General features: G+C 43.8%; 1 protein-coding gene across 4 annotated transcripts in view; it reads left to right on the top strand.

Annotated features, from left to right (window-relative positions):
- The first annotated feature begins 2,638 nt into the window (after positions 1-2,638).
- The window catches only part of PAM (peptidylglycine alpha-amidating monooxygenase), a 139,447-nt gene continuing 129,715 nt past the window's right edge, over positions 2,639-12,370 (top strand). For all 4 annotated transcript variants that reach the window (XM_072860182.1, XM_072860181.1, XM_072860180.1 and 1 more), the window contains exon 1: positions 2,639-2,792. The gene's annotated coding sequence lies outside the window, so the exon portion shown is untranslated. The remainder of the gene's footprint in view (positions 2,793-12,370) is intronic.

Consider the following 12,370-nt stretch of genomic DNA (forward strand, 5'->3'; position numbering starts at 1 on the left):
AAAGTCAAAAAGCATTCAAACAACACTCAAAGTAATGAAAGCAATGTGAGCAAATGGAGGTAAATACAGTAGTATTATTTAGAAAGCCATTAAATGTGAAGTCTAAGGTAGATTGCCTTATGTTTACCATAATGAAAAATAAAAGAGTTGGCAGATTCTACTCAAATTAATTACTTAAATACAAAGGTATTCACCAAAAGCTGAGATTTTAATATCTTTTTTTCTAATTTTGAAGAAAAAAACTTGTACAAATCAGAAATGAAACTTTAAAGAATATCGTGTTAGTAGGCCCCAAGTTTGGTCTATTTCCCAATTACTTTTCAAACAGTTGATATTATAATTCTTCAATTTTTCTTTTTTCAAATACTTTGATTCCTTTTATACCTGTAAGTCAGATGTTCTGCACTTACAAAAAGGACTGGCTTTGTAGGGCCCTAATATTCTCATAAAATAGGACCTTCTACTTCAGGGAACATTCACATGCTAAGGACTATTTTGAGCTCCTACTCCAAATTCTTGTCCATACTTTCCTTTACAAAGATTGCATTGAGAATATAAATTAATCTACACCAATTAAAAAATTTGCATAAGAGCAGCTAGCATGGGAAACATTGCTAGAACAGGATGTAGCCCACTGCAAGTGAGAGGCTGTGAAGCTGCACCCTTCTGTATGCCACACCATCCCAGACAGAATGAAAGGTGGGGGCAAGGCCTTTGGCATGCTCCTGCCTAGGCAACAGATGTGTATATCAGCTTGTCATTTCACAAAAGCACCACTGAATCACTTTGTTCAGGGTAAGGTCTGAAATCCTTAGACCAGGCCTTTGCAATTACAGTGTTCAGTTTCATGAGCCAGATCAATAACATAAAAGAAGTCTGGCACAAACTTACATGAGCACTTGGTACGACAAAGAGCTCTACAAAGAAATGCTGGCATCACTCTGCAAATCAGCTGGAGCCAGTAAGTCATCACTTCTGTTTGAAGAGCTTAATATTTCCTGCCATCAAAGAATTAAAACATCTTTGGGACACATTAATCACTAATTGCTTGCTATGTCCTATACCCCCACAAAGGCAAATTTTCACCTTCTGAAGAAAAAGGACCAGGGATTTAAAACCAAACCAAAAATCCACTGATGTGCTTTAATTTGGGAAATGTGAATAGGCTTTCAAAGAATTAATTCACGCAGTCTGTGTGTCTTGCATTTTATATGAATAAGGAAAATCCTTTATCATAATACACCTAGCCTTTGTAGAAATACTGAAACATCCATCACAGGCCCAATTACCCAAATTTGTTTTCACAAAGAAGTCAGTAGATCTACTTATAAAACAAGGTATTACTTTAACCTGAAGGTGTCAGAATCATGTCTTATCAAATATGTATTTCTATTTTAAAGCAGCATTACGTCAGTCCCGCTTAACAAACGAATGCTTCATTACAATGCCCCTGGAATTTAGTACAGATTTGCATCCTAATTCTCCCAGCTGACCTATGCAGATGGATCTCTTAAAGGTCTCCTACATAAACCTGCTCAGCCAGAGATGCTAAGCAATGTTCACATGCAGTGGGTATGTGTGGTAAGATACATCTCATTGTAAGACATGCCCAAGCTTCAGCTTGCTATTGTATGCCATGAATTCCACTGAAATCATCGTCTTATTCAAGTACACTGGAGTTCAACAAGCTTCCAACAACAATCAGCATGTCGGACTTGCATTCTTCATGATGAGTAACTGGCTGTGCTGTTCTCAGCACACAGCCTTTGAGGTTGCCTTACCCTGGCTCCCCATTATCTTGAGTCAGTAACTCCCAGGGGTTACCTGGGAGCTGTCACAGCTCAACCACCAACCCTCGGCCCTAGACGGGGCAAACTTTCTCATCCTAGCAAAAGCCTGTGTTTGTCCTCATTTGAGCTGCAAGTGCCCGTCGGGCTCTATTACTATTCACCAAGGCAAAGGGTGTACAGACCCCCGCATCCCGGGGCCTCGCTGTTCGCCTTTAAAACCCCCTGAGAGATAAGGTTTTGCAGAGCGTTTTCCTCACTTAGCTTGTCACAGCTTGTGACCTCTTCGCTCGCGGTCCGGAGGGACTTCTCCCCCTCGGCACTCACAGCACGTGGACCCACCGGCTCCTGCCCGCAAGGCGCGGCCACAGCGACCGCAGCCAGCTGACTGGGCGCCGCCCACGGCCTCCTGAACGCACCGAGGTGCCCCGGCCCACAGGGGGGATCACCGCTCACCCCCACTGGCCCACTCGCGGGGAAAGCACTGGCTTTCTGGGAGAAGCCGCGACTTTCCCCGGCGCGTCTGAGCCAGGACCGGCAGCCAGGTGGGGTGGCGCCGCTCGGAAGGCAGGCAGACTGACGAGCCCGCCCGCACCGCGAGGGGACAGGTCGGTTTGTTCCCTCCCCCCTGGGGTCGCACCGCCCGGACCCCGCCAGGCTGACCCCGAGATTCTTCCCTGCGTCCCCCGGCCGCTCGACGGCCTCGCTTCGCTTCGCTTCGCCCCGGCCCCTCCTGTCCTGTCCTGTCCTGTCCCGACCCGAGCCGCCGCGGGGACAGGCACCGCCCCCCCACCCGGGAGAAATACGCAAGCAGACGTGAGAAGCGCCTCGTCCCCCACGCCGGGCGGGGCGTCGGGGGCGGGCCGTCCCGCGGGGGGCGGGGCCGGCGCGGCGGCAGGAAGGGGAGTCGCGGTGACGGCGCGCGGCAGACCGTGGTGTCGCCGCCGCTGCCAGCGTCGCTGAAGCAGCTCGGCCGGAGTCGGCGGCGCGTCTTGGCTTCCTCCTGTGAGTTTCACGTGCTTCGCGTTAGCCTGGGCGCGGGGGGAGGAGAAGAAGGAGGGAGTTGGAGTTATGGTGATTTGCCCCAGCCCCACGGCGGGGGCCGGTCTCGGTCCCTTCTCCGGGTGGAGGGGCCCCGTGCCCCGGTCGGCAGCTGGACGCTCGCCTCCCCGGGCCGCGCTGCCTCTTCCCAGGCACACGTGCCGCGGCGACGCTCTCCCCCGGGCGGGCCGCGCTGCCCGAGGCGCGGCGCCTCCCCGCGGGTGCCTGAGGGACAGCTGCCGGCCGGCGGCGCGGAGGAAACTGCCAGGGGCCGCTGGAAGGCCGCCGGGGGCCGCGGCTGTCTGGCTGCCGGGTCCCGCTCTCCCCTGGCGGGCTGCGGCGGCTGTGGGGTTGCGGCGCGGGGGGGGGCGCGGGGAGCCCCGTGCTGTCCGCCCCGGGGGCGGCAGAGCTCTGCCGCTGTTTGACGGGGTGGGCGCGTCGAGGTCTCTCGGGAGCCCCTCCTCCGGCCGCCGGCCCTTTGTGTCCTGTGTAAGGGAGACGGGAGGGACGAGCTTCCCCGGGGGGGCGGCGGGGCGGCCGGGGCATGGCGCGGTCCCCTCCCGCTAAAGTTTCCTGCGGCGCTCGGCACCGTCAGTCTGTGCACCGGCGGCGCGGAGGGAGGGGAAGCGCGGCCAGCTCCGGGCCGGTCGGGGGGGAGCGGGGCGGCCGTCGCGGGGGCCGGTTCCTCCCCGCTTGTCATGGGGTCCGCCTTAAAGGGACAGCGGCAGCTCGGGTTCGGTGCGCCTGGGCGGAATCCCGACCGCCTGCTGCGGTGATGGGGAAGATGGCTGAACGCGGGACAGCCAGAGCCCCTTCGGACTTTGGGCGCTGTTCTGTTGAGGCTGTCATTTCGTCACCTCTAGATGTCCAGCCATGGAAAGCAGTCACGTGTTGACATTTTGTTAGTCTTCACTTCCAGCTGTTTTGAGCTGTGGTGGTATGGTTCCCATTAGTCCCTGGGAGTGGCTTTTTTGTTCTTTTTTTTTTTTTTAAGCCTTCACTGCTCATTCTGTTAATTCTTTTAAAAACTCCTGTATTAGATCTTTTGCATTAATTTTGAAAGACGTATGTTTTATGTGTCAATCTCTCACAATTTTGATTTGCACGTGGTTTTGAACATACCAGGTAAATATTCACTTGCCAGTGCGTGGCTGTGCTATGAGAATTGGTGTATGAATGGGTGGATCCCAAGCCCTTCTGGAATGGTAAAACCATTGTCAGTTCTCAGACTGTCTTGTGGACCACCAACACAGAGGTGTGGTGTTGACAAGTTGGTATGTTTTACCATAGACTGTTTTCACATTGCCTACTGGAGGCTTGCAGATGAGCGTTCTTACAGGTTCCAATAAAAAAGATAAATCACTGGCATTAATTAGAATTTTTAAGCTTATTAAAGACTCAATATTTGTTTGGCATGGAAATGGATGTCGTCTTATAAGAAGACAGGCATTTTAATATCTCAAGCATCTTCATGATATTTCACTTGATAGGAATAAGGCTTTTTGTTTCCTTTTTGATTTGGGGTACTCCTTCTGTGTCTTTACAAGTGTTCCAGCATTAAAAGCATCAGTAATAAGTCTAGCTTTCAGAAAATGACAGTTCAATCCCAAAATCTTAACCAAACTTAATTTTTTAGATGGCTTATATGTTAGACTCTTATTTATATTTCTGTGTTGTACTGTAGATCTGAAGTCAGGAGTCTGTCTTGTACTGTAGATCTGAAATCAGGAGATAGTTTTATAAAATAACTTTACTGGAAGATTGATGCATGTTTGCTGGCTAGTGCTTGCAGAAAAAATGGAAAGCAGGTTGAATTTAATCCTCATGTACTCGGCTAGTTTCTTTGACGTGGTGATCCTGTCACTGGTGCAGGTGAAAGTGGGAGATCTAGGAGGTAAGAGCTAACAACTAGCCAAAAGCAGGTGCAGAACACACAGCCCTTCCTTTGACAAATGGAGGCAGAGGTCTGCACAAGCATGTGTGCAAGCAGGCTCAAAATAATCTGAGACATCTGATCCCAAATGGAAACCCACCCTTTCATTTATCTGTTTGCTTGTCAAGTGAGATAATCTGAGTTATTTCCCTGCACGTGGCTGCTACCACAAAATGTGCAGTTTGAGAGGAGCTTTGTTCTTGTTTCCTTACATACGAATCCTAAGGAACTGTGGTGTAAAATGCATACATATTGAAGACAAACTTGTTCTCAGCATATTGCTTCCATTTTACATGTAGTCATGGCTCAAAGGGAGCCAAGAGGTTGGGATTTGTTCTGTAGTCCTCATTTTACGTATTGACAGAAGTATCCCTGTAGCATACTCAACAACAATGGCATGTACAATGAAATGAAGACTATATTTAAAAGTCATTTTATAACTTGCCAGTTTTCCATTTAACACTTAATTGGATCTGACCCTCAATGGTGATATTTGATATTAATAAATCTCCTGAGATCCTTACACATACCATAGTACTATCCAAAATTACAGCTATTAGTACAGCTATTAGCTACAGATTTGAAAAGTATCACAAATCAGGTCAAACAAGCTAGAAAAATTATTTCTGGTTTATACCCAAAAACAATTTATAACAATTAGGATTAAACACTTTAAGGTGTAGGTTATACTGCCACGTTCCGTGTGGTAGGTTATACAGCCTTCTTGTATCTTGAGAACAATATCTGGTGCTGGCTGCTCTGAGCAAATTGTTCCTGGAATGGTTTACCAGTGTGGTCTAGAATGATAGTTTGTATAGTCAAAGTATTCCAAATAATTTTTTAAAAAATCTCTACTTGAGGCATCATAATTCAGTCTAATGTTCAAGTGACAGAAAGAAACATTGGACATTCTCTAACTAGTGAGCCTAGTTGAAGTTCTGTTTTTTCATGCTGCAGAACTTGAATCAATCAAGTAAATACAGGGTGTTTTCCCAAGGCACAACTAAGTATTCTCTGATTATATAAATCTGTAGTTTGGAAGGAGATGAAACTTTGAAACATTTAATATTTACAGGATAGTACATGGTAGCTTGCTTTCCTCACTGCTTGATATTGCTCTTTTTTTTCTTCGCCTTCCCTTTTCTTCCCCCCGCCATAAGTGGAGGACTCTTTTCTAATATCTTGTCAATCTTACCTATACTCAGATTCAGTTTCTTCCAGTTGGCCAAGGTAAGGAGGAGAAAGTGTTATTTATACACTGCTCAGGGGTGTTGAATCAAACTAAAAGTATTTTTGAAATAACAATTCAACATGTTCCTACAGAAAGATCTGAAAGTTTTACTTGGAAAATATTTTGATTCCATATCTCTTAACTTTTATGGGTTGTTTTATAATTTGTCTTAAAACAAATACTTCAATGCAATTTTGTAAATTTGCTATTAGAAGTATGTGGAAATGACAATGTGGAGAGCTTTGTATGTTAAGATTATGATAAACTTCTGGAAGCATAAGGTGAAATCAAGTAAGATTATGAGATATAACTTGTGACCGTGTGAGCAAAGAACAAGTACTGACAAAAAAAAAGTAGTGTAGGTATACATGGGAAGCAAAATGCATGGTTAGTGCTGGCTTTTGAAACTTACTGTTCTTCAGGTATACATCTTGATTTTTTAAAAAAATTGTTATTATTTTTGAGAAACACAAGTTGCATAGAGACTCTCTTTTTCATCTTGATGTGAGAATGTGAATGAAGTGTAAAAGTAGCCTCTAAAAGGATATATGCAGATTAGATGTGAAGAGATGTCAAAAGAAAGAAGGCTTTTCTGATTTAGTTAATAGAAACAAGCTGCCTGACCTCCATCTAAGGAAGATGCTTAGCAGTCAGTTGGAAGAGCTGTGTTGTAACAGCACTCCATGCACTGTGAGCACTTACCATACTTTTTACAGTAAAGGGTTTTCTTACTCTCCCTCCACCCATCAATGTATTATTGTTAATCAAAATACTCAATTAGAGGAATCCACCATTTTACGCAAAGAAAAAAGTGTGTTTTGCTGAAACCAAAAGACAATAAATTATAACCTAGTCTGCTTCTGCTGCAGTGATGAACTTCCTACATTTTATGCAACAGATGTCACTTGGCAAATGGTCTGTGTTAAGATACCACGGTTCTGCAACAGCCAAACAAGATGTGTAACCAGACAAAGTGAAAGAGTTTAAAGTGCAGCAGCTCACAATGGATTACTGGATAGAAGGAAGCATGACTTTTATTTTGAACAAAACCAGTTTCAGTAATTTGTATTTGTTATCTCATAGATTTCTTTCATCCTTTCATACTTGCGCTTCTGCAGTCCTAGATTTATGAAGATCAGGACAGATGGGTATCCCATCAGTCTGGCCAGGATTACTTGCAGTGACAAAGGGGAGCAAGGGATGCTGGCTATTAAGTCTTCATCATGTCTTTTGGGTTATTCTTGACTGGTAATGATGTTGCATGATCTTTGCTGCGTTTATGTTCCCTTTTAACAAAGAATGCTGAGGGTGATGTTGGGTCATACTGCATATTTGTGGTTCCATGTATGTGGTATGGTCTTAGAGTCCACCAGTGCCTGCCAGTTCCTTTCTGTTATCAATATTCTTTCTTGGATTTTATGACTCCACTTGATCTCTTTATTTGCAGCTGGTGTGCCATTTTTCTTACTCCTGCTCTGCTGTTTTGATCTGTGCTGTTGTACATTCAAGGTCCTGGTGTACTAATATAATATTTACTATATCAATCTCTACAAAAGAAGAGTATTGCAAAAATTTATAGTCTGTTTTAAAATCATCTATGTCATCGTCCCTAGTGTGTAGGGTTAATCAAGGCTTAAATAACTAAAACCAAAAAAGTTTGCTTCTCACACTCCCATTGGATGTTGCAAGTGGCTTACTCATTTTCAGAGCCTTCTGTGTTAGTGTACACCTCAGGTTTTTCATACTTAGAGACAAAAAGGGATTATTAGTCTTTCATACTTGGGAACAAAAAGGGATTATGAAGAAGTGTTTATATTGAACTTAAGATTTGTGAAACTTTTTTTTTTTAAGGCACAGGACTAGATTAATACTAGAGGACCACTACAAAATTATAGAAGATTTGTTTTGCTTTTATCCCTTCCACCCAAGTATACAAATGAGTTTTTTATTAGCTGTACATTTGCTTTCTGTTGCAGGCCTGTAAATAATGTCTTTTAGTCCATATGATAAAACAGTTATTCATCTTAAAAATAACGATCCACAGCATACCCTTTCTGGCTTGTTTCAAAATGTCCGTCTAATTTCCAGCCTAAATTAGTCATGGCCTTCATATACTCATTTATTCTTGTTTAGTATCATTCAGTAGCTTCTTAGTTCTTTCCCTGTGATTCGTATATACTTTGGTTTATTTATAGAGAGCAATCATGTTTACTTTTAGACTTTATGTTGCTAGGCTGAACAATCCAGGCTGTCTTTGTCTCATTACGTACTGGGAAAATTAAGAGTTTGTTGGGTTCAGCTTGGAGAAGGCTGAGGGGTGACCTCCTTGCAGTCTACACCTTCCTCAAGGAGGGCAGTGGAGGGGGAGGTGCTGATCTCCTCTTTCTGGTGACCAGCGATAGGACACGAGGAAATGGAATGAAGCTGCGCCAGGGGAAGTTCAGATTGGACGTTAGGAAAAGATTCTTCACCGAGAGAGTGGTTGGTCACTGGAACAGGATCCCCAGGGAAGTGGTCACAGCACCAAGCCTGTCAGAGTTCAAGGAGCATCTGCACGACGCTCTTAGTCATACGGTTTAGCTTTAGGTAGTCCTGTGAGGAGCAGGGAGTTGGACTTGATGATCCTTATGGGTGCCTTCCAACTCGAGATATTCTATGGTTCTGTGATTCCAGTAGCCCTTTATCCTACTGCCTACAGTTTGAACACATCTTTGTTGTACATGGTGACTGGGACTGTACTTGATGTTGCACAGGAAGACAGTGACACTAGTATAAGCAGATCTGTAATTGAGAGAAGTTGAAATTAGTAAATATCCCTTGAAATTGCTTTTTATTGTTACTGTTTGTTATTTTGAGAACATCATAGTAGCTGTAATAGTGTAATCCCCTGATACATCTGTTCTTTCCAGCTGATAATCTGATACCTAAGAACAGAATGTCCTGACAGTGTTTGACATAGTGTTTGACATAAAAGCAGAAATTAGAAAAACAGATACTTTTGTTGTTTTGATTCTCAAAATTGTCCATTTCTTTTTTTATGGCACTCTGATCTTCCTGTGAATGAGTAGTATCTCTTCAGCCCTGTTTCAGCAGATTCTATAGGTTCTCTCCTATATTTTGTGCCAGTTTCCTTTATGCAAATACTAAGGCTATATTTGTGAAACACTTTTAGTTAATGAAACTCTATCACTTCACTCTTGTTTCAATGCTAGTTGCAGTTGTCTTTGTTTAACCACTCTCATACTGACTTTTTTTTTAACATCTTCTAATCCAGTTTCTTTGAGTTAAACTATTCATTTTCCATGTTGTAGTATAGATGAAAATATACCGAACTTCCCCCCAGCCCTGCCCAGCTCTACTGCATTTTCTTTTGTCTGGGGGAAGGATCTTCTGTTTCATCAAAGAAAGATGGTATAATCTGCCAAGATGTGTAAGTAAATTCATATTTCATTTCTTCTGCCACTCCATTTTTCATTTGCCTCTGTCTCTAATTATTCTTTACTTCAGAATCTGTTCAATTTCCCCTTCTCTTTCATCCTGTTTTATTAAAAGCACCTTCAGTGAAACTAAAATGGTTCTTGTACTGTTACGTAGATGTTACATAGAAGTAGCTCCAAGATACATTGAACTACAGGATCATGGTCAGCCTTGTACACTTAAAAAGGCTGTCTGATACTTCCCACAATAAGTTTCTGAGGTCTGTAGCTTATAATGACAAATTGCTAAGCATTGGTGGTGAAGTCTTCCATGTCAGGGTTGAGGTGTTGCTTTGCTATAAGAGAATAGAAGACTGAGAAACTGAGATTAGAAGAGAACTTGAGGAGAAGAGGGAGAGTTGAGATGAACGTAAGTCTGCCGAAGCAAGCCAGTGTGCAGAGAAATGTGGGATCTGTAGGTACTGGTGGGACCATGACCCAACAGGCATGGTCAATTAGGAGAGGGAGAAACCCAGTGAAGTCTGGGGATGGGCTGACAAGGATGTGGATCAAGTGAGGAACTGGAAAACTGGAATAGGAGAAGGCTTATATGAACTATTGACCAAAAAACTGAAGTGAAAGACTGGAAGATAGAAGATTAGGCTAACACGAAGTGAAGTAGAAGAGAGGAGGAGACAGGAAAGACGGACTGGACTGGGTCATATATCTAACCTATGTTGCAGCAAATGTGTTACTTCTCATGTCTTTGTTAACAGGTATTTAAAATATTACGTCAATAATTATTGAGTATAGTTGGATGCTTTGTTCTGTGAGGTTCATTAACATGCATTCATAATCCAGCATCAGTGATACACAATTGTACTTACCTTCTTCATCCACATCTTTCCAGGAAGCCACAGCATTTTCTTTTAGAAGCAGATACCCATCTGTCATCTATGATTTCTCCCTGTACGCCTTCCCAGTTGAGCCAACTCTATGGGAAACTAAATCTTTACATCTGTTCAGGTACTGAAGTTCGTTGTAGTCCAGTGTTTTGTCCAGAACAACAGTACTTACTGCTTTGGGACTGTTTTTGATTCTGGAGTGCTAGTGATTATTTTGCTTTACAAGTCAGCTTCCTTTAATAGAGTTCTTTTCTCCTTGAACCTCATTTGTGGACCCTAAAGCTGGATATTTTCAGGAGTGGAGAAGAGGAACTTGAAAACTGATCAAGTCAGCCTTACATGCTTACAGCAGTCCATTTAAAGAGGAGAAAAAAAATTATGAAAGCTAGTGTTTGTTTTAAATCAGCAGTGCTCTGTTGCAGACTTCTGTGCTGTATTCTTTGTTTTTTCATGGATTATTTATATTCAGACTCATTAAATTCAGTTGGTTTTAATTCCTTTTGCAAGCATGTTGTGCCATGAACTCAAGTTAAGGAGCTGGATTGCATGGTACTAAGAATCCCAATCTCACTATGGAAGAGATTCAGGATTTCTGGTGGATTTTAATGCATCTTTTTTATCCTGACTTAAAATAGCTTTTGCTTTCTGCTTGCTTACTGACATTTGTATTGAAACAGGGTTAATATATTTTGATCACAAAGTTATTAATTTTTTAAGTATGTTAATTTAGAGTAGTCCTTTCAGAAGAACTTTGTGATACCTAGAGTACCTAGCTATTCCTATAAAAGCTATTCCTATACACTATAGCTTTTATTATATGTGACAGTTATGAGAATGTTAATCAGTGATTTCTAGTTTTGTTTCTTTTTGACCGCAAAAATGTGCTTACTAATTCTTTTTTTTTTTTTTTTCCCCTTTGACTGTCTCACCAGGCTTTCTCCCTGTGAGATTAATACAGAATCACAGGATGGCTGAGATGGGAAGGAGCCTCTGGAGATCACGTAGTATAACACCACCCCCCTACTTAAGCAGGGTTAGCTAGATCAGGGTGCCCAGGACTGTTCAGTCATGTTTTGAGTACCTCCATGGATGGAGACTCCACAGCTTCTCTGGGCAGCCTTTTCCCATGTTTGACCACCCTCATAATAAGTGCTTTCTTTTGTTCAGACAGAATTTCTTGTGATTCTATTTATGCCCATTGCCTATTGTCTTGTCAGTGGGCACTGCTGAGAAAAGTCTGGCACTCTCTGCTTTCACCCCACACCAATCAACCTGATGTTTATATGTATTGATAAGGTTCCATACCCTCCCCAGCAAGCTGCCTTCCTCTTCAGGCTATAAATAGTCCCACCTCTCTTCATATGGCAGATGCTCTAGTCCCTCAGTCATCGTTGTAGTCCTTTTCTGGACTTGTGCTGTGTGTCTCTTGTAGTGGGTTGCCCAGAACTGGACACAGCACTCCAGGTGTGGCCTCACCAGTACTGACTGGAAGGTGAAGGATCGCCTCTCTCAAGCTGCTGGTGATGCTATTCCTCAAGCAGCCCAGGACGCCCCTGGCTGCCTTTGCCATGAGCGCACATTGCTGGCTTCTGTTCACCTTGTCCATGAGGGCCTTTACTGCAAAACTACTTTCCAGCTGGTCAGCCCCCAGCCTGTACTAGTGCATGGGGTTGCCGCTTCCCAGATGCAGAACTTCCCATTTCCCTTGGTTGAACTTCATGAGGTTTGTGTTGGCCCCTTTCTCTAGCCTGTTGAGGTCCCTCTGAATGGCTGCATGACCCTCTGGCCTATCAGTCACTCCTACCAGTTTGGTGTCATCTGCAAACTTGCTGAGGGTGGACTCTGCCCCACCAGCCAGATCGTTAATGAAGATGTTGAGCAGCACTGGAGCCAGTATTGACTCCTGGGGTACACTGCTGGTGACTGGCCTCCAGGTGGACTTTGTGCTACTGGTTGCTACAGCCCTTTGAGCCTGGCAGTTCAGCCGGTCCACCTCACTGTCTGTTTTTCTAGACCATATTTTTTCACTAGTTTCTTTGTGAGGACATTATGAGAGA

The sequence above is a fragment of the Ciconia boyciana genome, chromosome 4 (assembly GCF_034638445.1).
Source record: "Ciconia boyciana chromosome 4, ASM3463844v1, whole genome shotgun sequence".
NCBI lineage: Eukaryota > Metazoa > Chordata > Aves > Ciconiiformes > Ciconiidae > Ciconia > Ciconia boyciana.